Raw genomic sequence first — 25952 nt, forward strand, 5'->3', positions numbered from 1 at the left:
CCGTTTTCAAATGTTTTATTTTTGAACGTCAGTTCACATTTGAAGGTGGATCATCAGTGTTAGAGCTAAAATTAGCATGTTTAAAGTGATTTTCATGCTTCCAGGGGCCCTAAACACAAGATTTATGGAATGGTTAAAAGTGCATGAAAATGGCCAATTTACTCACTCTGAGTTCTCAAAAAGGGTTTCTTCACCCCGGGAAGTTAATTAAATACCATTTGGAGGCATTTAATGTTCAAGCAAAAACGGCTGATTTTCAACAAAAGAGATAACACCCCCCCATTACGTCATGCTTCAGAAATGTGGAAAATGGTCCGTTTTCAAATGTTTTATTTTTGAACGTCAGTTCACATTTGTAGGTGGATCATCAGTGTTAGAGCTAAAATTAGCATGTTTAAAGTGATTTTCATGCTTCCAGGGGCCCTAAACACAAGATTTATGGAATGGTTAAAAAAGCATGAAAATGGCCAATTTACTCACTCTGAGTTCTCAAAAAGGGTTTCTTCACCCCGGGAAGTTAATTAAATACCATTTGGAGGCATTTAATGTTCAAGCAAAAACGGCTGAATACCGACAAAAGAGATAATACCCCCCCATTACGTCATGCTTCAGAAATGTGGAAAATGGTCCGTTTTCAAATGTTTTATTTTTGAACGTCAGTTCACATTTGTAGGTGGATCATCAGTGTTAGAGCTAAAATTAGCATGTTTAAAGTGATTTTCATGCTTCCAGGGGCTCGGGAAGTTAATTAAATACCATTTGGAGGCATTTAATGTTCAAGCAAAAACGGCTGATTTTCGACAAAAGAGATAACACCCCCCCCATTACGTCATGCTTCAGAAATGTGGAAAATGGTCCGTTTTCAAATGTTTTATTTTTGAACGTCAGTTCACATTTGTAGGTGGATCATCAGTGTTAGAGCTAAAATTAGCATGTTTAAAGTGATTTTCATGCTTCCAGGGGCTCGGGAAGTTAATTAAATACCATTTGGAGGCATTTAATGTTCAAGCAAAAACGGCAGATTTTCGACAAAAGAGATAACACCCCCCCATTACGTCATGCTTCAGAAATGTGGAAAATGGTCCGTTTTCAAATGTTTTATTTTTGAACGTCAGTTCACATTTGTAGGTGGATCATCAGTGTTAGAGCTAAAATTAGCATGTTTTAAGTGATTTTCATGCTTCCAGGGGCTCGGGAAATTAATGAAATACCATTTGGAGGCATTTAATGTTCAAGCAAAAACGGCTGATTTTCGACAAAAGAGATAACACCCCCCCATTACGTCATGCTTCAGAAATGTGGAAAATGGTCCGTTTTCAAATGTTTTATTTTTGAACGTCAGTTCACATTTGTTTGTGGATCATCAGTGTTAGAACTAAAATTAGCATGTTTAAAGTGATTTTCATGCTTCCAGGGGCCCTAAACACAAGATTTATGGAATGGTTAAAAGTGCATGAAAATGGCCAATTTACTCACTCTGAGTTCTCAAAAGGGTTTCTTCACCCCGGGAAGTTAATTAAATACCATTTGGAGGCATTTAATGTTCAAGCAAAAATGTCTGAATACCGACAAAAGAGATAACACCCCCCCATTACGTCATGCTTCAGAAATGTGGAAAATGGTTCGTTTTCAAATGTTTTATTTTTGAACGTCAGTTCACATTTGTAGGTGGATCATCAGTGTTAGAGCTAAAATTAGCATGTTTAAAGTGATTTTCATGCTTCCAGGGGCTCAGGAAGTTAATTAAATACCATATGGAGGCATTTAATGTTCAAGCAAAAACAGCTGATTTTCGACAAAAGAGATAACACCCCCCATTACGTCATGCTTCAGAAATGTGGAAAATGGTCCGTTTTCAAATGTTTTATTTTTGAACGTCAGTTCACATTTGTAGGTGGATCATCAGTGTTAGAGCTAAAATTAGCATGTTTAAAGTGATTTTCATGCTTCCAGGGGCCCTAAACACAAGATTTATGGAATGGTTAAAAGTGCATGAAAATGGCCAATTTACTCACTCTGAGTTCTCAAAAAGGGTTTCTTCACCCCGGGAAGTTAATTAAATACCATTTGGAGGCATTTAATGTTCAAGCAAAAACTGATGATTTTCGACAAAAGAGATAACACCCCCCCATTACGTCATGCTTCAGAAATGTGGAAAATGGTCCGTTTTCAAATGTTTTATTTTTGAACGTCAGTTCACATTTGTAGGTGGATCATCAGTGTTTGAGCTAAAATTAGCATGTTTAAAGTGATTTTCATGCTTCCAGGGGCTCGGGAAGTTAATTAAATACCATTTGGAGGCATTTAATGTTCAAGCAAAAACGGCTGATTTTCGACAAAAGAGATAACACCCCCCCATTACGTCATGCTTCAGAAATGTGGAAAATGGTCCGTTTTCGAATGTTTTATTTTTGAACGTCAGTTCACATTTGTAGGTGGATCATCAGTGTTAGAGCTAAAATTAGCATGTTTAAAGTGATTTTCATGCTTCCAGGGGCCCTAAAAACAAGATTTATGGAATGGTTAAAAGTGCATAAAAATGGCCAATTTACTCACTCTGAGTTCTCAAAAAGGGTTTCTTCACCCCGGGAAATTAATTAAATACCATTTGGAGGCATTTAATGTTCAAGCAAAAACGGCTGATTTTCGACAAAAGAGATAACACCCCCCCATTACGTCATGCTTCAGAAATGTGGAAAATGGTCCGTTTTCAAATGTTTTATTTTTGAACGTCAGTTCACATTTGTAGGTGGATCATCAGTGTTAGAGCTAAAATTAGCATGTTTAAAGTGATTTTCATGCTTCTAGGGGCCCTAAACACAAGATTTATGGAATGGTTAAAAGTGCATGAAAATGGCCAATTTACTCACTCTGAGTTCTCAAAAGGGTTTCTTCACCCCGGGAAGTTAATTAAATACCATTTGGAGGCATTTAATGTTCAAGCAAAAACGGCTGAATACCGACAAAAGAGATAACACCCCCCATTACGTCATGCTTCAGAAATGTGGAAAATGGTTCGTTTTCAAATGTTTTATTTTTGAACGTCAGTTCACATTTGTAGGTGGATCATCAGTGTTAGATCTAAAATTAGCATGTTTAAAGTGATTTTCATGCTTCCAGGGGCTCGGGAAGTTAATTAAATACCATATGGAGGCATTTAATGTTCAAGCAAAAACGGCTGATTTTCGACTAAAGAGATAACACCCCCCATTACGTCATGCTTCAGAAATGTGGAAAATGGTCCGTTTTCAAATGTTTTATTTTTGAACGTCAGTTCACATTTGTAGGTGGATCATCAGTGTTAGAGCTAAAATTAGCATGTTTAAAGTGATTTTCATGCTTCTAGGGGCCCTAAACACAAGATTTATGGAATGGTTAAAAGTGCATGAAAATGGCCAATTTACTCACTCTGAGTTCTCAAAAGGGTTTCTTGACCCCAGGAAGTTAATTAAATACCATTTGGAGGCATTTAATGTTCAAGCAAAAACGGCTGAATACCGACAAAAGAGATAACACCCCCCCATTACGTCATGCTTCAGAAATGTGGAAAATGGTCCGTTTTCAAATGTTTTATTTTTGAACGTCAGTTCACATTTGTAGGTGGATCATCAGTGTTAGAGCTAAAATTAGCACGTTTAAAGTGATTTTCATGCTTCTAGGGGCCCTAAACACAAGATTTATGGAATGGTTAAAAGTGCATGAAAATGGCCAATTTACTCACTCTGAGTTCTCAAAAGGGTTTCTTCACCCCGGGAAGTTAATTGAATACCATTTGGAGGCATTTAATGTTCAAGCAAAAACGGCTGAATACCGACAAAAGAGATAACACCCCCCCATTACGTCATGCTTCAGAAATGTGGAAAATGGTTCGTTTTCAAATGTTTTATTTTTGAACGTCAGTTCACATTTGTAGGTGGATCATCAGTGTTAGAGCTAAAATTAGCATGCTTAAAGTGATTTTCATGCTTCCAGGGGCTTGGGAAGTTAATTAAATACCATTTGGAGGCATTTAATGTTCAAGCAAAAACGGCAAATTTTCGACAAAAGAGATAACACCCCCATTACGTCATGCTTCAGAAATGTGGAAAATGGTCAGTTTTCAAATGTTTTATTTTTGAACGTCAGTTCACATTTGTAGGTGGATCTTCAGTGTTAGAGCTAAAATTAGCATGTTTAAAGTGATTTTCATGCTTCCAGGGGCCCTAAACACAAGATTTATGGAATGGTTAAAATGCATGAAAATGGCCAATTTACTCACTCTGAGTTCTCAAAAAGAGTTTCTTCACCCCGGGAAGTTAATTAAATACCATTTGGAGGCATTTAATGTTCAAGCAAAAACGGCTGATTTTCGACAAAAGAGATAACACCCCCCCCATTACGGCATGCTTCAGAAATGTGGAAAATGGTCCGTTTTCAAATGTTTTATTTTTGAATGTCACTTCATATTTGTAGGTGGATCATCAGTGTTAGAGCTAAAATTAACATGTTTAAAGTGATTTTCATGCTCTCAGGGGCTCGGGAAGTTAATTAAATACCATTTGGAGGCATTTAATGTTCAAGCAAAAACGGCTGATTTTCGACTAAAGAGATAACACCCCCCCATTACGTCATGCTTCAGAAATGTGGAAAATGGTCCGTTTTCAAATGTTTTATTTTTGAACGTCAGTTCACATTTGTAGGTGGATCATCAGTGTTTGAGCTAAAATTAGCATGTTTAAAGTGATTTTCATGCTTCCAGGGGCTCGGGAAGTTAATTAAATACCATTTGGAGGCATTTAATGTTCAAGCAAAAACGGCTGATTTTCGACAAAAGAGATAACACCCCCCCATTACGTCATGCTTCAGAAATGTGGAAAATGGTCCGTTTTCGAATGTTTTATTTTTGAACGTCAGTTCACATTTGTAGGTGGATCATCAGTGTTAGAGCTAAAATTTGCATGTTTAAAGTGATGTTCATGCTTCCAGGGGCCCTAAACACAAGATTTATGGAATGGTTAAAAGTACATAAAAATGGCCAATTTACTCACTCTGAGTTCTCAAAAAGGGTTTCTTCACCCCGGGAAATTAATTAAATACCATTTGGAGGCATTTAATGTTCAAGCAAAAACGGCAGATTTTCGACAAAAGAGATAACACCCCCCCATTACGTCATGCTTCAGAAATTTGGAAAATGGTCAGTTTTCAAATGTTTTATTTTTGAACGTCAGTTCACATTTGTAGGTGGATCATCAGTGTTAGAGCTAAAATTAGCATGTTTAAAGTGATTTTCATGTTTCTAGGGGCCCTAAACACAAGATTTATGGAATGGTTAAAAGTGCATGAAAATGGCCAATTTACTCACTCTGAGTTCTCAAAAGGGTTTCTTCACCCCGGGAAGTTAATTAAATACCATTTGGAGGCATTTAATGTTCAAGCAAAAACGGCTGAATACCGACAAAAGAGATAAAACCCCCCCATTACCTCATGCTTCAGAAATGTGGAAAATGGTTCGTTTTCAAATGTTTTATTTTTGAACGTCAGTTCACATTTGTAGGTGGATCATCAGTGTTAGAGCTAAAATTAGCATGTTTAAAGTGATTTTCATGCTTCCAGGGGCTCGGGAAGTTAATTAAATACCATATGGAGGCATTTAATGTTCAAGCAAAAACGGCTGATTTTCGACTAAAGAGATAACACCCCCCCCATTACGTCATGCTTCAGAAATGTGGAAAATGGTCCGTTTTCAAATGTTTTATTTTTGAACGTCAGTTCACATATGTAAGTAGATCATCAGTTTTGAGCTAAAATTAGCATGTTTAAAGTGATTTTCATGCTTCCAGGGGCCCAGGAAGTGAACTAAATACCATTTGGAGGCATTTAATGTTCAAGCAAAAACAGGTGATTTTTGACAAAAGAGATAACACCCCTCCATTACATCATGCTTCCGAAAGGTGAAAAATGGTCCGTTTTCAAACGTTTTATTTTTTAACGTCAGTGCACATTTGTAGGTGGATCATCAGTTTTAGAGCTAAAATGAGCATGTTTAAAGTGATTTTCATGCTTCCAGGGGCCTTAAACACAAGATTTGTGGAATGGTTAAAAGTGCATGAAAATGGCCAGTTTACTCACTCTGAGGTCTCAAAAAGTGTTTCTTCACTCCGGGAAGTGAATTAAATACCATTTGGAGGCATTTAATGTTCAAGCAAAATTGGCTGATTTTTGACAAAAGAGATAACATTACGTCATGCTTTAGAAAGGTGAAAAATGGTCCGTTTTCAAATGTTTTATTTTTGGACGTCAGTTCACATTTGTAGGTGGATCATCAGTTTTAGAGCAAAAATGTGCATGTCTGAAGTGATTTTCATGCTTCCAGGGGCCCTAAACACAAGATTTGTGGAATGGTTAAAAGTGCATGAAAATGGCCAATTTACTCAATCTGAAGTCTCAAAAAGTGTTTCTTCACCCAAGTAAGTGAATTAAATACCATTTGGAGGCAGTTAATGTTCAAGCAAAACCAGCTGATTTTTGACAAAAGAGATAACACCCCCCCCATTACGTCATGCTTCAGAAAGGTGAAAAATGGTCTGATTTCAAATGTTTTATTTTTGAACGTCAGTGCACATTTGTAGGTGGATCATCAGTTTTAGAGCTAAAATTAGCATGTTTAAAGTGATTTTCCTGCTTCCAGGGGCCCGGGAAGTGAATTAAATACGATTTGGAGGCATTTAATGTTCAAGCAAAATCGGCTGATTTTTGACAAAAGAGATAACACCCCTCCATTACGGCATGCTTTAGAAAGGTGAAAAATGGTCCATTTTCAAATGCTTTATTTATGAACGTCAGTTCACATTTGTAGGTGGATCCTCAGTTTTAGAGCTAACATTAGCATGTTTGAAGTGATTTTCATGCTTCCAGACGCCCTAAACCCAAGATTTGTGGAATGGGTAAAAGTGCATGAAAATGGCCAATTTACTCAATCTGAGGTCTGAAAAAGTGTTTCTTCACCCCAGTAAGTGAATTAAATACCATTTGGAGGCAGTTAATGTTCAAGCAAAACCAGCTGATTTTTGACAAAAGAGATAACACCCCCCGCCATTACGTAATGCTTCAGAAAGGTGAAAAATGGTCCGTTTTCAAATGTTTTATTTTTGAACGTCAGTTCACATTTGTAGGTGGATCATCAGTTTTAGAGCTAAAATTAGCATGTTTAAAGTGATTTTCATGCTTCCGGGGCCCGGGAAGTGAATTAAATACAATTTGGAGGCAGTTAATGTTCAAGCAAAACCAGCTGATTTTTGACAAAAGAGATAACACCCCCCGCCATTACGTAATGCTTCAGAAAGGTGAAAAATGGTCCGTTTTCAAATGTTTTATTTTTGAACGTCAGTTCACATTTGTAGGTGGATCATCAGTTTTAGAGCTAAAATTAGCATGTTTAAAGTGATTTTCATGCTTCCAGGGCCCCGGGAAGTGAGTTAAATACCATTTGGAGGCATTTAATGTTCAAGGAAAATCGTCTGATTTTTGACAAAAGAGATAACACCCCCCTGTTACGTTATGCTTTAGAAAGGTGAAAAATGGTCAGTTTTCAAATGTTTTATTTTTGAACGTCATTTCACATTTGTAGGTGGATCATCAGTTTTAGAGCTAAAATTAGCATGTTTGAAGTGATTTTCATACTTCCAGGGGCCCTAAACACAAGATTTGTGGAATGGTTAAAAGTGCATGAAAATGGCCAATTTAGTCACTCTGAGTTCTCAAAAAGGGGTTCTTCACTCCGGGAAGTGAATTAAATACCATTTGGAGGCATTTAATGTTCAAGCAAAAATGGCTGATTTTTGACAAAAGAGATAACACCTCCCATTATGTCATGCTTCAGAAAGGTGTAAAATGGTCCGTTTTCAAATGTTTTATTTTTGAACGTCAGTTCACATTTGTAGGTGGATCATCAGTTTTAGAGCTAAAATTAGCATGTTTAAAGTGATTTTCATGCTTCCAGGGGCCCTAAACACAAGATTTGTGGAATGGTTAAAAGTGCATGAAAATGGCCAATTTACTCACTCTGAGTTCTCAAAAAGTGTTTCTTCACCCCGGGAAGTGAATTAAATACCATTTGGAGGCATTTAATGTTCAAGCAAAAATGGCAGATTTTTGACAAAAGAGATAACACCCCCCCATTACGTCATGCTTCAGAAAGGTGAAAAATGGTCTGATTTCAAATGTTTTATTTTTGAACGTCAGTGCACATTTGTAGGTGGATCATCAGTTTTAGAGCTAAAATTAGCATGTTTAAAGTAATTTTCCTGCTTCCAGGGGCCCGGGAAGTGAATTAAATACGATTTGGAGGCATTTAATGTTCAAGCAAAATCGGCTGATTTTTGACAAAAGAGATAACACCCCTCCATTACGGCATGCTTTAGAAAGGTGAAAAATGGTCCATTTTCAAATGCTTTATTTATGAACGTCAGTTCACATTTGTAGGTGGATCCTCAGTTTTAGAGCTAACATTAGCATGTTTGAAGTGATTTTCATGCTTCCAGACGCCCTAAACCCAAGATTTGTGGAATGGGTAAAAGTGCATGAAAATGGCCAATTTACTCAATCTGAGGTCTGAAAAAGTGTTTCTTCACCCCAGTAAGTGAATTAAATACCATTTGGAGGCAGTTAATGTTCAAGCAAAACCAGCTGATTTTTGACAAAAGAGATAACACCCCCCGCCATTACGTAATGCTTCAGAAAGGTGAAAAATGGTCCGTTTTCAAATGTTTTATTTTTGAACGTCAGTTCACATTTGTAGGTGGATCATCAGTTTTAGAGCTAAAATTAGCATGTTTAAAGTGATTTTCATGCTTCCGGGGCCCGGGAAGTGAATTAAATACAATTTGGAGGCAGTTAATGTTCAAGCAAAACCAGCTGATTTTTGACAAAAGAGATAACACCCCCCGCCATTACGTTATGCTTTAGAAAGGTGAAAAATGGTCAGTTTTCAAATGTTTTATTTTTGAACGTCATTTCACATTTGTAGGTGGATCATCAGTTTTAGAGCTAAAATTAGCATGTTTGAAGTGATTTTCATACTTCCAGGGGCCCTAAACACAAGATTTGTGGAATGGTTAAAAGTGCATGAAAATGGCCAATTTAGTCACTCTGAGGTCTCAAAAAGGGGTTCTTCACTCCGGGAAGTGAATTAAATACCATTTGGAGGCATTTAATGTTCAAGCAAAAATGGCTGATTTTTGACAAAAGAGATAACACCTCCCATTATGTCATGCTTCAGAAAGGTGTAAAATGGTCCGTTTTCAAATGTTTTATTTTTGAACGTCAGTTCACATTTGTAGGTGGATCATCAGTTTTAGAGCTAAAATTAGCATGTTTAAAGTAATTTTCCTGCTTCTAGGGGCCCGGGAAGTGAATTAAATACGATTTGGAGGCATTTAATGTTCAAGCAAAATCGGCTGATTTTTGACAAAAGAGATAACACCCCTCCATTACGGCATGCTTTAGAAAGGTGAAAAATGGTCCATTTTCAAATGCTTTATTTATGAACGTCAGTTCACATTTGTAGGTGGATCCTCAGTTTTAGAGCTAACATTAGCATGTTTGAAGTGATTTTCATGCTTCCAGACGCCCTAAACCCAAGATTTGTGGAATGGGTAAAAGTGCATGAAAATGGCCAATTTACTCAATCTGAGGTCTGAAAAAGTGTTTCTTCACCCCAGTAAGTGAATTAAATACCATTTGGAGGCAGTTAATGTTCAAGCAAAACCAGCTGATTTTTGACAAAAGAGATAACACCCCCCGCCATTACGTAATGCTTCAGAAAGGTGAAAAATGGTCCGTTTTCAAATGTTTTATTTTTGAACGTCAGTTCACATTTGTAGGTGGATCATCAGTTTTAGAGCTAAAATTAGCATGTTTAAAGTGATTTTCATGCTTCCGGGGCCCGGGAAGTGAATTAAATACAATTTGGAGGCAGTTAATGTTCAAGCAAAACCAGCTGATTTTTGACAAAAGAGATAACACCCCCCGCCATTACGTAATGCTTCAGAAAGGTGAAAAATGGTCCGTTTTCAAATGTTTTATTTTTGAACGTCAGTTCACATTTGTAGGTGGATCATCAGTTTTAGAGCTAAAATTAGCATGTTTAAAGTGATTTTCATGCTTCCAGGGCCCCGGGAAGTGAGTTAAATACCATTTGGAGGCATTTAATGTTCAAGGAAAATCGTCTGATTTTTGACAAAAGAGATAACACCCCCCCGTTACGTTATGCTTTAGAAAGGTGAAAAATGGTCAGTTTTCAAATGTTTTATTTTTGAACGTCATTTCACATTTGTAGGTGGATCATCAGTTTTAGAGCTAAAATTAGCATGTTTGAAGTGATTTTCATACTTCCAGGGGCCCTAAACACAAGATTTGTGGAATGGTTAAAAGTGCATGAAAATGGCCAATTTAGTCACTCTGAGTTCTCAAAAAGGGGTTCTTCACTCCGGGAAGTGAATTAAATACCATTTGGAGGCATTTAATGTTCAAGCAAAAATGGCTGATTTTTGACAAAAGAGATAACACCTCCCATTATGTCATGCTTCAGAAAGGTGTAAAATGGTCCGTTTTCAAATGTTTTATTTTTGAACGTCAGTTCACATTTGTAGGTGGATCATCAGTTTTAGAGCTAAAATTAGCATGTTTAAAGTGATTTTCATGCTTCCAGGGGCCCTAAACACAAGATTTGTGGAATGGTTAAAAGTGCATGAAAATGGCCAATTTACTCACTCTGAGTTCTCAAAAAGTGTTTCTTCACCCCGGGAAGTGAATTAAATACCATTTGAAGGCATTTAATGTTCAAGCAAAAATGGCTGATTTTTGACAAAAGAGATAACACCTCCCATTATGTCATGCTTCAGAAAGGTGTAAAATGGTCCGTTTTCAAATGTTTTATTTTTGAACGTCAGTTCACATTTGTAGGTGGAACGTCAGTTTGAGAGCTAAAATTAGCATGTTTAAAGTGATTTTCATGCTTCCAGGGGCCATAAGCACAAGATTTATGGAATGGTAAAAAGTGCATTAAAATCGGCCAATTTGCTCACTCTGAGGTCTCAAAAAGTGTTTCTTCACCCCGGGAAGTGAATTAAATACCATTTGGAGGCATTTAATGTTCAAGCAAAAACGGCTGATTTTTGACAAAAGAGATAACACCCCCCCTTTACGCCATGCTTCAGAGAGGTGAAAAATGGTCTGTTTTCAAATGTTTTTTTTTTAAGGTCAGTTCACATTTGTAGGTGGATCGTCAGTTTTAGAGCTAAAATTAGCATGTTTAAAGTGATTTTCATGCTTCCAGGGGCCCTAAACACAAGATTTGTGGAATGGTTAAAAGTGCATGAAAATGGCCAATTTACTCACTCTGAGTTCTCAAAAAGTGTTTCTTCACCCCGGGAAGTGAATTAAATACCATTTGGAGGCATTTAATGTTCAAGCAAAAGCGGCTGATTTTTGACAAAGGAGATAACACCCCCCATTACGTCATGCTTCAGAAAGGTGAAAAATGGTCCGTTTTCAAATGTTTTATTTTTGAACGCCAGTTCACATTTGTAAGTAGATCATCAGTTTTAGAGCTAAAATTTGCATGTTTAAAGTGATTTTCATGCTTCCAGGGGCCCGGGAAGTGAATTAAATACCATTTTGAGGCACTTAATGTTCAAGCAAAAACAGGTGATTTTTGACAAAAGAGATAAAACCCCCCCATTACGTCATGCTTCAGAAAGGTGAAAAATGGTCCGTTTTCAAATGTTTTATTTTTGAACATCAGTTCACATTTGTAGGTGGATCATCAGTTTTAGAGCTAAAATTAGCATGTTTAAAGTGATTTTTATGCTTCCAGGGGCCATAAACACAAGATTTGTGGAATGGTTAAAAGTGCATGAAAGTGGCCAATTTACTCAATCTGAGGTCTCAAAAAGTGTTTCTTCACCCCGGGAAGTGAATGAAATACCATTGGGAGGCATTTAATGTTCAAGGAAAAATGGCTGATTTTTGACAAAAGAGATAACACCCCTCCATTACGTCATGCTTCAGAAAGGTGAAAAATGGTCCGTTTTCAAATGTTTTATTTTTGAACGTCAGTTCACATATGTAAGTAGATCATCAGTTTTAGAGCTAAAATTAGCATGTTTAAAGTGATTTTCATGCTTCCAGGGGCCCAGGAAGTGAACTAAATACCATTTGGAGGCATTTAATGTTCAAGCAAAAACAGGTGATTTTTGACAAAAGAGATAACACCCCCCCATTACGTCATGCTTCCGAAAGGTGAAAAATGGTCCGTTTTCAAATGTTTTATTTTTTAACGTCAGTGTACATTTGTAGGTGGATCATCAGTTTTAGAGCTAAAATTAGCATGTTTAAAGTGATTTTCATGCTTCCAGGGGCCTTAAACACAAGATTTGTGGAATGGTTAAAAGTGCATGAAAATGGCCAGTTTACTCACTCTGAGGTCTCAAAAAGTGTTTCTTCACTCCGGGAAGTGAATTAAATACCATTTGGAGGCAGTTAATGTTCAAGCAAAACCAGCTGATTTTTGACAAAAGAGATAACACCCCCGCCATTACGTAATGCTTCAGAAAGGTGAAAAATTGTCCGTTTTCAAATGTTTTATTTTTGAACGCCAGTTCACATTTGTAAGTAGATCATCAGTTTTAGAGCTAAAATTTGCATGTTTAAAGTGATTTTCATGCTTCCAGGGGCCCAGGAAGTGAACTAAATACCATTTGGAGGCATTTAATGTTCAAGCAAAAACAGGTGATTTTTGACAAAAGAGATAACACCCCCCCATTACGTCATGCTTCAGAAAGGTGAAAAATGGTCCGTTTTCAAATGTTTTATTTTTGAACATCAGTTCACATTTGTAGGTGGATCATCAGTTTTAGAGCTAAAATTAGCATGTTTAAAGTGATTTTTACGCTTCCAGGGGCCATAAACACAAGATTTGTGGAATGGTTAAAAGTGCATGAAAGTGGCCAATTTACTCAATCTGAGGTCTCAAAAAGTGTTTCTTCACCCCGGGAAGTGAATGAAATACCACTGGGAGGCATTTAATGTTCAAGGAAAAATGGCTGATTTTTGACAAAAGAGATAACACCCCTCCATTACGTCATGCTTCAGAAAGGTGAAAAATGGTCCGTTTTCAAATGTTTTATTTTTGAACGTCAGTTCACATATGTAAGTAGATCATCAGTTTTGAGCTAACATTAGCATGTTTAAAGTGATTTTCATGCTTCCAGGGGCCCAGGAAGTGAACTAAATACCATTTGGAGGCATTTAATGTTCAAGCAAAAACAGGTGATTTTTGACAAAAGAGATAACACCCCCCCATTACGTCATGCTTCCGAAAGGTGAAAAATGGTCCGTTTTCAAATGTTTTATTTTTTAACGTCAGTGCACATTTGTAGGTGGATCATCAGTTTTAGAGCTAAAATTAGCATGTTTAAAGTGATTTTCATGCTTCCAGGGGCCTTAAACACAAGATTTGTGGAATGGTTAAAAGTGCATGAAAATGGCCAGTTTACTCACTCTGAGGTCTCAAAAAGTGTTTCTTCACTCCGGGAAGTGAATTAAATACCATTTGGAGGCATTTAATGTTCAAGCAAAATTGGCTGATTTTTGACAAAAGAGATAACATTACGTCATGCTTTAGAAAGGTGAAAAATGGTCCGTTTTCAAATGTTTTATTTTTGGACGTCAGTTCACATTTGTAGGTGGATCATCAGTTTTAGAGCAAAAATTAGCATGTTTGAAGTGATTTTCATGCTTCCAGGGGCCCTAAACACAAGATTTGTGGAATGGTTAAAAGTGCATGAAAATGGCCAATTTACTCACCTGAAGTCTCAAAAAGTGTTTCTTCACCCCAGTAAGTGAATTAAATACCATTTGGAGGCAGTTAATGTTCAAGCAAAACCAGCTGATTTTTGACAAAAGAGATAACACCCCCCCCATTACGTCATGCTTCAGAAAGGTGAGAAATGGTCTGATTTCAAATGTTTTATTTTTGATCGTCAGTGCACATTTGTAGGTGGATCATCAGTTTTAGAGCTAAAATTAGCATGTTTAAAGTGATTTTCCTGCTTCCAGGGGCCCGGGAAGTGAATTAAATACGATTTGGAGGCATTTAATGTTCAAGCAAAATCGGCTGATTTTTGACAAAAGAGATAACACCCCTCCATTACGGCATGCTTAAGAAAGGTGAAAAATGGTCCATTTTCAAATGCTTTATTTATGAACGTCAGTTCACATTTGTAGGTGGATCCTCAGTTTTAGAGCTAACATTAGCATGTTTGAAGTGATTTTCATGCTTCCAGACGCCCTAAACCCAAGATTTGTGGAATGGGTAAAAGTGCATGAAAATGGCCAATTTACTCAATCTGAGGTCTGAAAAAGTGTTTCTTCACCCCAGTAAGTGAATTAAATACCATTTGGAGGCAGTTAATGTTCAAGCAAAACCAGCTGATTTTTGACAAAAGAGATAACACCCCCGCCATTACGTAATGCTTCAGAAAGGTGAAAAATGGTCTGTTTTCAAATGTTTTATTTTTGAACGCCAGTTCACATTTGTAAGTAGATCATCAGTTTTAGAGCTAAAATTTGCATGTTTAAAGTGATTTTCATGCTTCCAGGGGCCCAGGAAGTGAACTAAATACCATTTGGAGGCATTTAATGTTCAAGCAAAAACAGGTGATTTTTGACAAAAGAGATAACACCCCCCCATTACGTCATGCTTCAGAAAGGTGAAAAATGGTCCGTTTTCAAATGTTTTATTTTTGAACATCAGTTCACATTTGTAGGTGGATCATCAGTTTTAGAGCTAAAATTAGCATGTTTAAAAGGATTTTTACGCTTCCAGGGGCCATAAACACAAGATTTGTGGAATGGTTAAAAGTGCATGAAAGTGGCCAATTTACTCAATCTGAGGTCTCAAAAAGTGTTTCTTCACCCCGGGAAGTGAATGAAATACCACTGGGAGGCATTTAATGTTCAAGGAAAAATGGCTGATTTTTGACAAAAGAGATAACACCCCTCCATTACGTCATGCTTCAGAAAGGTGAAAAATGGTCCGTTTTCAAATGTTTTATTTTTGAACGTCAGTTCACATATGTAAGTAGATCATCAGTTTTGAGCTAACATTAGCATGTTTAAAGTGATTTTCATGCTTCCAGGGGCCCAGGAAGTGAACTAAATACCATTTGGAGGCATTTAATGTTCAAGCAAAAACAGGTGATTTTTGACAAAAGAGATAACACCCCCACATTACATCATGCTTCCGAAAGGTGAAAAATGGTCCGTTTTCAAATGTTTTATTTTTTAACGTCAGTGCACATTTGTAGGTGGATCATCAGTTTTAGAGCTAAAATTAGCATGTTTAAAGTGATTTTCATGCTTCCAGGGGCCTTAAACACAAGATTTGTGGAATGGTTAAAAGTGCATGAAAATGGCCAGTTTACTCACTCTGAGGTCTCAAAAAGTGTTTCTTCACTCCGGGAAGTGAATTAAATACCATTTGGAGGCATTTAATGTTCAAGCAAAATTGGCTGATTTTTGACAAAAGAGATAACATTACGTCATGCTTTAGAAAGGTGAAAAATGGTCCGTTTTCAAATGTTTTATTTTTGAACGTCAGTGCACATTTGTAGGTGGATCATCAGTTTTAGAGCTAAAATTAGCATGTTTAAAGTGATTTTCCTGCTTCCAGGGGCCCGGGAAGTGAATTAAATAGGATTTGGAGGCATTTAATGTTCAAGCAAAATCGGCTGATTTTTGACAAAAGAGATAACACCCCTCCATTACGGCGTTTTCAAATGTTTTATTTTTGAACGTCAGTTCACATTTGTAGGTGGATCATCAGTGTTAGAGCTAAAATTAGCATGTTTAAAGTGATTTTCATGCTTCCAGGGGCCCTAAACACAAGATTTATGGAATCGTTAAAAAAGCATGAAAATGGCCAATTTACTCACTCTGAGTTCTCAAAAAGGGTTTCTTCACCCCGGGAAGTTAATTAAATACCATTTGGAGGCATTTAATGTTCAAGCAAAAACGGCTGATTTTCGACAAAAGAGATAACACCCCCCCATTACGTCATGCTTCAGAAATGTGGAAAATGGTCCGTTTTCAAATGTTTTATTTTTGAACGTCAGTTCACATTTGTAGGTGGATCATCAGTGTTAGAGCTAAAATTAGCATGTTTAAAGTGATTTTCATGCTTCCAGGGGCCCTAAACACAAGATTTATGGAATGGTTAAAAAAGCATGAAAATGGCCAATTTACTCACTCTGAGTTCTCAAAAAGGGTTTCTTCACCCCGGGAAGTTAATTAAATACCATTTGGAGGCATTTAATGTTCAAGCAAAAACGGCTGAATACCGACAAAAGAGATAATACCCCCCCATTACGTCATGCTTCAGAAATGTGGAAAATGGTCCGTTTTCAAATGTTTTATTTTTGAACGTCAGTTCACATTTGTAGGTGGATCATCAGTGTTAGAGCTAAAATTAGCATGTTTAAAGTGATTTTCATGCTTCCAGGGGCTCGGGAAGTTAATTAAATACCATTTGGAGGCATTTAATGTTCAAGCAAAAACGGCTGATTTTCGACTAAAGAGATAACACCCCCCCCATTACGTCATGCTTCAGAAATGTGGAAAATGGTCCGTTTTCAAATGTTTTATTTTTGAACGTCAGTTCACATTTGTAGGTGGATCATCAGTGTTAGAGCTAAAATTAGCATGTTTAAAGTGATTTTCATACTTCCAGGGGCCCTAAACACAAGATTTATGGAATGGTTAAAAAAGCATGAAAATGGCCAATTTACTCACTCTGAGTTCTCAAAAAGGGTTTCTTCACCCTGGGAAGTTAATTAAATACCATTTGGAGGCATTTAATGTTCAAGCAAAAACGGCTGAATACCGACAAAAGAGATAACACCCCCCATTACGTCATGCTTCAGAAATGTGGAAAATGGTCCGTTTTCAAATGTTTTATTTTTGAACGTCAGTTCACATTTGTAGGTGGATCATCAGTGTTAGAGCTAAAATTAGCATGTTTAAAGTGATTTTCATGCTTCCAGGGGCTCGGGAAGTTAATTAAATACCATTTGGAGGCATTTAATGTTCAAGCAAAAACAGCAGATTTTCGACAAAAGAGATAACACCCCCCCATTACGTCATGCTTCAGAAATGTGGAAAATGGTCCGTTTTCAAATGTTTTATTTTTGAACGTCAGTTCACATTTGTAGGTGGATCATCAGTGTTAGAGCTAAAATTAGCATGTTTAAAGTGATTTTCATGCTTCCAGGGGCTCGGGAAATTAATGAAATACCATTTGGAGGCATTTAATGTTCAAGCAAAAACGGCTGATTTTCGACAAAAGAGATAACACCCCCCCATTACGTCATGCTTCAGAAATGTGGAAAATGGTCCGTTTTCAAATGTTTTATTTTTGAACGTCAGTTCACATTTGTTTGTGGATCATCAGTGTTAGAACTAAAATTAGCATGTTTAAAGTGATTTTCATGCTTCCAGGGGCCCTAAACACAAGATTTATGGAATGGTTAAAAGTGCATGAAAATGGCCAATTTACTCACTCTGAGTTCTCAAAAGGGTTTCTTCACCCCGGGAAGTTAATTAAATACCATTTGGAGGCATTTAATGTTCAAGCAAAAATGTCTGAATACCGACAAAAGAGATAACACCCCCCCCCATTACGTCATGCTTCAGAAATGTGGAAAATGGTTCGTTTTCAAATGTTTTATTTTTGAACGTCAGTTCACATTTGTAGGTGGATCATCAGTGTTAGAGCTAAAATTAGCATGTTTAAAGTGATTTTCATGCTTCCAGGGGCTCAGGAAGTTAATTAAATACCATATGGAGGCATTTAATGTTCAAGCAAAAACAGCTGATTTTCGACAAAAGAGATAACACCCCCCCATTACGTCATGCTTCAGAAATGTGGAAAATGGTCCGTTTTCAAATGTTTTATTTTTGAACGTCAGTTCACATTTGTGGGTGGATCATCAGTGTTAGAGCTAAAATTAGCATGTTTAAAGTGATTTTCATGCTTCCAGGGGCCCTAAACACAAGATTTATGGAATGGTTAAAAGTGCATGAAAATGGCCAAATTACTCACTCTGAGTTCTCAAAAAGGGTTTCTTCACCCTGGGAAGTTAATTAAATACCATTTGGAGGCATTTAATGTTCAAGCAAAAACGGATGATTTTCGACAAAAGAGATAACACCCCCCCATTACGTCATGCTTCAGAAATGTGGAAAATGGTCCGTTTTCAAATGTTTTATTTTTGAACGTCAGTTCACATTTGTAGGTGGATCATCAGTGTTTGAGCTAAAATTAGCATGTTTAAAGTGATTTTCATGCTTCCAGGGGCTCGGGAAGTTAATTAAATACCATTTGGAGGCATTTAATGTTCAAGCAAAAACGGCTGATTTTCGACAAAAGAGATAACAACCCCCCATTACGTCATGCTTCAGAAATGTGGAAAATGGTCCGTTTTCAAATGTTTTATTTTTGAACGTCAGTTCACATTTGTTTGTGGATCATCAGTGTTAGAACTAAAATTAGCATGTTTAAAGTGATTTTCATGCTTCCAGGGGCCCTAAACACAAGATTTATGGAATGGTTAAAAGTGCATGAAAATGGCCAATTTACTCACTCTGAGTTCTCAAAAGGGTTTCTTCACCCCGGGAAGTTAATTAAATACCATTTGGAGGCATTTAATGTTCAAGCAAAAATGTCTGAATACCGACAAAAGAGATAACACCCCCCCCATTACGTCATGCTTCAGAAATGTGGAAAATGGTTCGTTTTCAAATGTTTTATTTTTGAACGTCAGTTCACATTTGTAGGTGGATCATCAGTGTTAGAGCTAAAATTAGCATGTTTAAAGTGATTTTCATGCTTCCAGGGGCCCTAAACACAAGATTTATGGAATGGTTAAAAGTGCATGAAAATGGCCAATTTACTCACTCTGAGTTCTCAAAAAGGGTTTCTTCACCCCGGGAAGTTAATTAAATACCATTTGGAGGCATTTAATGTTCAAGCAAAAACTGATGATTTTCGACAAAAGAGATAACACCCCCCCATTACGTCATGCTTCAGAAATGTGGAAAATGGTCCGTTTTCAAATGTTTTATTTTTGATCGTCAGTTCACATTTGTAGGTGGATCATCAGTGTTTGAGCTAAAATTAGCATGTTTAAAGTGATTTTCATGCTTCCAGGGGCTCGGGAAGTTAATTAAATACCATTTGGAGGCATTTAATGTTCAAGCAAAAACGGCTGATTTTCGACAAAAGAGATAACACCCCCCCATTACGTCATGCTTCAGAAATGTGGAAAATGGTCCGTTTTCGAATGTTTTATTTTTGAACGTCAGTTCACATTTGTAGGTGGATCATCAGTGTTAGAGCTAAAATTAGCATGTTTAAAGTGATTTTCATGCTTCCAGGGGCCCTAAAAACAAGATTTATGGAATGGTTAAAAGTGCATAAAAATGGCCAATTTACTCACTCTGAGTTCTCAAAAAGGGTTTCTTCACCCCGGGAAATTAATTAAATACCATTTGGAGGCATTTAATGTTCAAGCAAAAACGGCTGAATACCGACAAAAGAGATAACACCCCCCCATTACGTCATGCTTCAGAAAGGTGAAAAATGGTCCGTTTTCAAATGTTTTATTTTTGAACGTCAGTTCACATTTGTAGGTGGATCATCAGTTTTAGAGCTAACATTAGCATGTTTGAAGTGATTTTCATGCTTCCAGACGCCCTAAACCCAAGATTTGTGGAATGGGTAAAAGTGCATGAAAATGGCCAATTTACTCAATCTGAGGTCTGAAAAAGTGTTTCTTCACCCCAGTAAGTGAATTAAATACCATTTGGAGGCAGTTAATGTTCAAGCAAAACCAGCTGATTTTTGACAAAAGAGATAACACCCCCCGCCATTACGTAATGCTTCAGAAAGGTGAAAAATGGTCCGTTTTCAAATGTTTTATTTTTGAACGTCAGTTCACATTTGTAGGTGGATCATCAGTTTTAGAGCTAAAATTAGCATGTTTAAAGTGATTTTCATGCTTCCGGGGCCCGGGAAGTGAATTAAATACAATTTGGAGGCAGTTAATGTTCAAGCAAAACCAGCTGATTTTTGACAAAAGAGATAACACCCCCCGCCATTACGTAATGCTTCAGAAAGGTGAAAAATGGTCCGTTTTCAAATGTTTTATTTTTGAACGTCAGTTCACATTTGTAGGTGGATCATCAGTTTTAGAGCTAAAATTAGCATGTTTAAAGTGATTTTCATGCTTCCAGGGCCCCGGGAAGTGAGTTAAATACCATTTGGAGGCATTTAATGTTCAAGGAAAATCGTCTGATTTTTGACAAAAGAGATAACACCCCCCCGTTACGTTATGCTTTAGAAAGGTGAAAAATGGTCAGTTTTCAAATGTTTTATTTTTGAACGTCATTTCACATTTGTAGGTGGATCATCAGTTTTAGAGCTAAAATTAGCATGTTTGAAGTGATTTTCATACTTCCAGGGGCCCTAAACACAAGATTTGTGGAATGGTTAAAAGTGCATGAAAATGGCCAATTTAGTCACTCTGAGTTCTCAAAAAGGGGTTCTTCACTCCGGGAAGTGAATTAAATACCATTTGGAGGCATTTAATGTTCAAGCAAAAATGGCTGATTTTTGACAAAAGAGATAACACCTCCCATTATGTCATGCTTCAGAAAGGTGTAAAATGGTCCGTTTTCAAATGTTTTATTTTTGAACGTCAGTTCACATTTGTAGGTGGATCATCAGTTTTAGAGCTAAAATTAGCATGTTTAAAGTAATTTTCCTGCTTCCAGGGGCCCGGGAAGTGAATTAAATACGATTTGGAGGCATTTAATGTTCAAGCAAAATCGGCTGATTTTTGACAAAAGAGATAACACCCCTCCATTACGGCATGCTTTAGAAAGGTGAAAAATGGTCCATTTTCAAATGCTTTATTTATGAACGTCAGTTCACATTTGTAGGTGGATCCTCAGTTTTAGAGCTAACATTAGCATGTTTGAAGTGATTTTCATGCTTCCAGACGCCCTAAACCCAAGATTTGTGGAATGGGTAAAAGTGCATGAAAATGGCCAATTTACTCAATCTGAGGTCTGAAAAAGTGTTTCTTCACCCCAGTAAGTGAATTAAATACCATTTGGAGGCAGTTAATGTTCAAGCAAAACCAGCTGATTTTTGACAAAAGAGATAACACCCCCCGCCATTACGTAATGCTTCAGAAAGGTGAAAAATGGTCCGTTTTCAAATGTTTTATTTTTGAACGTCAGTTCACATTTGTAGGTGGATCATCAGTTTTAGAGCTAAAATTAGCATGTTTAAAGTGATTTTCATGCTTCCGGGGCCCGGGAAGTGAATTAAATACAATTTGGAGGCAGTTAATGTTCAAGCAAAACCAGCTGATTTTTGACAAAAGAGATAACACCCCCCGCCATTACGTAATGCTTCAGAAAGGTGAAAAATGGTCCGTTTTCAAATGTTTTATTTTTGAACGTCAGTTCACATTTGTAGGTGGATCATCAGTTTTAGAGCTAAAATTAGCATGTTTAAAGTGATTTTCATGCTTCCAGGGCCCCGGGAAGTGAGTTAAATACCATTTGGAGGCATTTAATGTTCAAGGAAAATCGTCTGATTTTTGACAAAAGAGATAACACCCCCCCGTTACGTTATGCTTTAGAAAGGTGAAAAATGGTCAGTTTTCAAATGTTTTATTTTTGAACGTCATTTCACATTTGTAGGTGGATCATCAGTTTTAGAGCTAAAATTAGCATGTTTGAAGTGATTTTCATACTTCCAGGGGCCCTAAACACAAGATTTGTGGAATGGTTAAAAGTGCATGAAAATGGCCAATTTAGTCACTCTGAGTTCTCAAAAAGGGGTTCTTCACTCCGGGAAGTGAATTAAATACCATTTGGAGGCATTTAATGTTCAAGCAAAAATGGCTGATTTTTGACAAAAGAGATAACACCTCCCATTATGTCATGCTTCAGAAAGGTGTAAAATGGTCCGTTTTCAAATGTTTTATTTTTGAACGTCAGTTCACATTTGTAGGTGGATCATCAGTTTTAGAGCTAAAATTAGCATGTTTAAAGTGATTTTCATGCTTCCAGGGGCCCTAAACACAAGATTTGTGGAATGGTTAAAAGTGCATGAAAATGGCCAATTTACTCACTCTGAGTTCTCAAAAAGTGTTTCTTCACCCCGGGCAGTGAATTAAATACCATTTGAAGGCATTTAATGTTCAAGCAAAAATGGCTGATTTTTGACAAAAGAGATAACACCTCCCATTATGTCATGCTTCAGAAAGGTGTAAAATGGTCCGTTTTCAAATGTTTTATTTTTGAACGTCAGTTCACATTTGTAGGTGGAACGTCAGTTTGAGAGCTAAAATTAGCATGTTTAAAGTGATTTTCATGCTTCCAGGGGCCATAAGCACAAGATTTGTGGAATGGTAAAAAGTGCATTAAAATCGGCCAATTTGCTCACTCTGAGGTCTCAAAAAGTGTTTCTTCACCCCGGGAAGTGAATTAAATACCATTTGGAGGCATTTAATGTTCAAGCAAAAACGGCTGATTTTTGACAAAAGAGATAACACCCCCCCTTTACGCCATGCTTCAGAGAGGTGAAAAATGGTCTGTTTTCAAATGTTTTTTTTTTAAGGTCAGTTCACATTTGTAGGTGGATCGTCAGTTTTAGAGCTAAAATTAGCATGTTTAAAGTGATTTTCATGCTTCCAGGGGCCCTAAACACAAGATTTGTGGAATGGTTAAAAGTGCATGAAAATGGCCAATTTACTCACTCTGAGGTCTCAAAAAGTGTTTCTTCACCCCGGGAAGTGAATTAAATACCATTTGGAGGCATTTAATGTTCAAGCAAAAGCGGCTGATTTTTGACAAAGGAGATAACACCCCCCATTACGTCATGCTTCAGAAAGGTGAAAAATGGTCCGTTTTCAAATGTTTTATTTTTGAACGCCAGTTCACATTTGTAAGTAGATCATCAGTTTTAGAGCTAAAATGTGCATGTTTAAAGTGATTTTCATGCTTCCAGGGGCCCGGGAAGTGAATTAAATACCATTTTGAGGCACTTAATGTTCAAGCAAAAACAGGTGATTTTTGACAAAAGAGATAAAACCCCCCCCCATTACGTCATGCTTCAGAAAGGTGAAAAATGGTCCGTTTTCAAATGTTTTATTTTTGAACATCAGTTCACATTTGTAGGTGGATCATCAGTTTTAGAGCTAAAATTAGCATGTTTAAAGTGATTTTTATGCTTCCAGGGGCCATAAACACAAGATTTGTGGAATGGTTAAAAGTGCATGAAAGTGGCCAATTTACTCAATCTGAGGTCTCAAAAAGTGTTTCTTCACCCCGGGAAGTGAATGAAATACCATTGGGAGGCATTTAATGTTCAAGGAAAAATGGCTGATTTTTGACAAAAGAGATAACACCCCTCCATTACGTCATGCTTCAGAAAGGTGAAAAATGGTCCGTTTTCAAATGTTTTATTTTTGAACGTCAGTTCACATATGTAAGTAGATCATCAGTTTTAGAGCTAAAATTAGCATGTTTAAAGTGATTTTCATGCTTCCAGGGGCCCAGGAAGTGAACTAAATACCATTTGGAGGCATTTAATGTTCAAGCAAAAACAGGTGATTTTTGACAAAAGAGATAACACCCCCCCATTACGTCATGCTTCCGAAAGGTGAAAAATGGTCCGTTTTCAAATGTTTTATTTTTTAACGTCAGTGTACATTTGTAGGTGGATCATCAGTTTTAGAGCTAAAATTAGCATGTTTAAAGTGATTTTCATGCTTCCAGGGGCCTTAAACACAAGATTTGTGGAATGGTTAAAAGTGCATGAAAATGGCCAGTTTACTCACTCTGAGGTCTCAAAAAGTGTTTCTTCACTCCGGGAAGTGAATTAAATACCATTTGGAGGCAGTTAATGTTCAAGCAAAACCAGCTGATTTTTGACAAAAGAGATAACACCCCCGCCATTACGTAATGCTTCAGAAAGGTGAAAAATTGTCCGTTTTCAAATGTTTTATTTTTGAACGCCAGTTCACATTTGTAAGTAGATCATCAGTTTTAGAGCTAAAATTTGCATGTTTAAAGTGATTTTCATGCTTCCAGGGGCCCAGGAAGTGAACTAAATACCATTTGGAGGCATTTAATGTTCAAGCAAAAACAGGTGATTTTTGACAAAAGAGATAACACCCCCCCATTACGTCATGCTTCAGAAAGGTGAAAAATGGTCCGTTTTCAAATGTTTTATTTTTGAACATCAGTTCACATTTGTAGGTGGATCATCAGTTTTAGAGCTAAAATTAGCATGTTTAAAGTGATTTTTACGCTTCCAGGGGCCATAAACACAAGATTTGTGGAATGGTTAAAAGTGCATGAAAGTGGCCAATTTACTCAATCTGAGGTCTCAAAAAGTGTTTCTTCACCCCGGGAAGTGAATGAAATACCACTGGGAGGCATTTAATGTTCAAGGAAAAATGGCTGATTTTTGACAAAAGAGATAACACCCCTCCATTACGTCATGCTTCAGAAAGGTGAAAAATGGTCCGTTTTCAAATGTTTTATTTTTGAACGTCAGTTCACATATGTAAGTAGATCATCAGTTTTGAGCTAACATTAGCATGTTTAAAGTGATTTTCATGCTTCCAGGGGCCCAGGAAGTGAACTAAATACCATTTGGAGGCATTTAATGTTCAAGCAAAAACAGGTGATTTTTGACAAAAGAGATAACACCCCCCCATTACGTCATGCTTCCGAAAGGTGAAAAATGGTCCGTTTTCAAATGTTTTATTTTTTAACGTCAGTGCACATTTGTAGGTGGATCATCAGTTTTAGAGCTAAAATTAGCATGTTTAAAGTGATTTTCATGCTTCCAGGGGCCTTAAACACAAGATTTGTGGAATGGTTAAAAGTGCATGAAAATGGCCAGTTTACTCACTCTGAGGTCTCAAAAAGTGTTTCTTCACTCCGGGAAGTGAATTAAATACCATTTGGAGGCATTTAATGTTCAAGCAAAATTGGCTGATTTTTGACAAAAGAGATAACATTACGTCATGCTTTAGAAAGGTGAAAAATGGTCCGTTTTCAAATGTTTTATTTTTGGACGTCAGTTCACATTTGTAGGTGGATCATCAGTTTTAGAGCAAAAATTAGCATGTTTGAAGTGATTTTCATGCTTCCAGGGGCCCTAAACACAAGATTTGTGGAATGGTTAAAAGTGCATGAAAATGGCCAATTTACTCACCTGAAGTCTCAAAAAGTGTTTCTTCACCCCAGTAAGTGAATTAAATACCATTTGGAGGCAGTTAATGTTCAAGCAAAACCAGCTGATTTTTGACAAAAGAGATAACACCCCCCCCATTACGTCATGCTTCAGAAAGGTGAGAAATGGTCTGATTTCAAATGTTTTATTTTTGATCGTCAGTGCACATTTGTAGGTGGATCATCAGTTTTAGAGCTAAAATTAGCATGTTTAAAGTGATTTTCCTGCTTCCAGGGGCCCGGGAAGTGAATTAAATACGATTTGGAGGCATTTAATGTTCAAGCAAAATCGGCTGATTTTTGACAAAAGAGATAACACCCCTCCATTACGGCATGCTTTAGAAAGGTGAAAAATGGTCCATTTTCAAATGCTTTATTTATGAACGTCAGTTCACATTTGTAGGTGGATCCTCAGTTTTAGAGCTAACATTAGCATGTTTGAAGTGATTTTCATGCTTCCAGACGCCCTAAACCCAAGATTTGTGGAATGGGTAAAAGTGCATGAAAATGGCCAATTTACTCAATCTGAGGTCTGAAAAAGTGTTTCTTCACCCCAGTAAGTGAATTAAATACCATTTGGAGGCAGTTAATGT

Source organism: Lissotriton vulgaris, chromosome 4_1, assembly GCF_964263255.1.
Source record: "Lissotriton vulgaris chromosome 4_1, aLisVul1.2, whole genome shotgun sequence".
NCBI classification, from domain to species: domain Eukaryota; kingdom Metazoa; phylum Chordata; class Amphibia; order Caudata; family Salamandridae; genus Lissotriton; species Lissotriton vulgaris.